The sequence below is a fragment of the Elephantulus edwardii genome, unplaced genomic scaffold (genome assembly GCF_000299155.1).
Source record: "Elephantulus edwardii isolate Elephantulus edwardi_28Jun2011 unplaced genomic scaffold, EleEdw1.0 scaffold00115, whole genome shotgun sequence".
In the NCBI taxonomy this organism is placed as follows: Eukaryota; Metazoa; Chordata; class Mammalia; order Macroscelidea; family Macroscelididae; genus Elephantulus; species Elephantulus edwardii.
This window is the reverse complement of record NW_006399865.1, coordinates 5792304-5794988: the sequence shown is the minus strand read 5'-3', so window position 1 is coordinate 5794988 and position 2685 is coordinate 5792304.

Below are 2685 nucleotides of genomic sequence, written 5' to 3'. Positions count from 1 at the left end.
AACAACAACAACAACATTGGTCAAAACCAGGAATGCTGCTAGGTATCTTATGTCACCACCACAAAAACTTAGGTGACCTAGTGGTAAGAAGCTGCATTGAATCCCAAAGGAATCTGCAGCTATTTGAAACTACCAGGTGGTTCAAAGAAGAAAGAAGAGCCATCTCCTCCTGTGCAGTTTACTGCTTCTGAAAACAATTTGATAATACTCAACACCACCAACAACAAAAAGACTTAAAGAGTCCTCCTTTGAAGGCAATCATGCTACAAGTAAGAAACTCTGCTTTAGGGTTGGAAACTACAACTTCTTTTCCATGTCAGGAAGAATTAGCATTTAGGGCACTTATTTCAACCTCAAGGTCCTCTGAATTCTAGCCTTGGTCATCCCTCAGTTTAGTTTGTATGGCAGGGGTTTCCTGTTAATTATGGTGTCAGGATTTTATAGTTTAAAATGGCTTTTATAGTTTTAAAATGGCCATTGATTCACTTTGACTTGGCCACATGGACAGGTGTGAATAAGCAAAGAGATTGTGTTAGTCTACTCACAAGAGGACTGGCTAGTCTCACCATAAAACTAAGTGGACTGAGCAGCAGAAATGGAGAATCTGAACACCAACAAGGAAGAAGAAATAGCACGCACTCCTCAGGGTCAGAAATTGCTGTGCAACTGCAGCCTCAGTAGAGAAACAGAAACCAACCAGAGATAGAACTAACTTGTGACTGCTGCTGCCAGAGCCAGAGGCCTTCAACCCAAGCTTGCTGGAACACTAAGGGAACTTTGTAACACTGACCTATGCCATGAGACTGATGGTCAAAGGGCCAGTGACCGTGCCTGAAAAGGTGTCTGAACTGAGGAACTGTATCCTTAACTTCCCTCATAAATCCCATAAGTGTGAGTATGATTCTGCAAAGACTGTAGTCATTGCAAGAGATTCTGGACCCAGTATAATAGTAAGACGAGTGCTGGAATTAGTAGAGCAGGAGCCTGGAGGAAGCATATCTGAGCTCATGGGACTTGGTTTCATATTGTGCATGTTGTTGATGGGGGCAGTCTCCTTGTGTGGTAGAGATAAGACTCAGTCATCTGCATATCATTCTTGCTCTTTCTCCAGTAACCAACTTTGTATCTTGCTCCTGCCTGCATGCACACACCAGCCCAGAGTCTAAGATCTGAGACCTCAAAGACCTGGGTTCATAGACAGTGATCTCCTTCCAGCTCTTTCTAGACAAAATCTGCAGCATGTGTCTTGGCTTCAGTGTGTTGCTGAGAACTTTCTTTTTCTCACCTGCAAGTTTCTCTGCCCACCCTCCATTCCAACTCATCTCCTGCTCCTGCTGCTTGCTCCACTTTCTGGTGCTGCATCCCAGGTGTTCTGTGATTCAATTCTCTGGCTATGTTATCCAGTATCTCAGCCTCTCCTCATGAGCTTCTTCAGCTTGGTCTGGTCCAAGCAGCTCCTTCCCAGTCTAGAAGTCCTACGTCCTATGACTTTCCTTCTCCCAGTCTGGTCCATCCTCTCTCCTGATGATCTCTTGTTCTGGTCCACGAGCTACTTTGCTCTAGGTGTTCTATAACTAGATAGTCAAATCATGGAAAATAGACTTGCTAAATGTATGATGATTAGTTTTATGTATACATAAAAATGGTGACCAGAAGGACCATTTCCATGAAGGTTTCACCCTTCCACAAACTTATGTTTGACCACATTTTGTTATGGAGGTAAAAATACAAATGACTAGTTGGGCGTTATACATTTAGGAAAGTTTCTGAGTTCACTGAGAAGCTCACTGTCTCAGTTACACTGAAGAGATGAGGGCTCTATCAAAAGGTAAGAGACAAGACTAAGAAAGCCTGACGACTAAGTGCAACATTTCCTAGAAGGAATCCTGAAGATAGAAGGAAAAAAAGAGAGTGAAGAAAACTCCAAGGTGAAAACTCAAGAAGACTTATGCTTCGTTAACTGGTAGTGCACCCATGTTATTTGTTTATGCCAAATGCATCATGGTAATATGAGGTACTCACTGTAATATAAGCTGGAAACCAGAAGAAAGGCTGAAAAGGGGGAAAAAAGTAAGGGGAAGTTTGGGGAATTTTTATATGGTGAAGCAATGCGTCAGGAAAAGCGCAAGGGAGTTTTTAGATTGCTCTGAGGAGGACGAGATTCTCAAACCACTTCTGTTTCTGCGCCTGCCTGCATGCCCTCTTTTAGGTCAAGACTGCAAGGCAAGCATTTCCCTCCCCCCCCCCCTTTTTAAATTGTTATTTCAGTGAAAGCTTACAAAGTGCATCATTTTATCAACCTATTATTCATACTCATTTTGTTTCATAACCTTAATTACAATATCCACAGTGTCTGATCATCCATTCATTTCACACTTTTTTTTCCTTCACCCATATTAACGATTATTTCTTTATTATCTATTATTTGGCCTAGTGGTAAGAAGCTGCGCTGCAATCTCAAAGGCATGCAGTTCAAATCCGCCAGTTGCTCTGCAGGAGAAGGATAAGCAATCTCTTCCTGTGCAATTAACTGCTTCTGAAAACCTGCCAGAGGGTGAGCTCCAAGTTGGTTCTGACTCAATGACACAGAATTACAACAAACAACAATTTCATTTTCTACTTCCTTTCTCTTTCCTGGTAACCCTACGAACATGATTCTCTTGGTGTGTAAACCTTTCCTCAGCT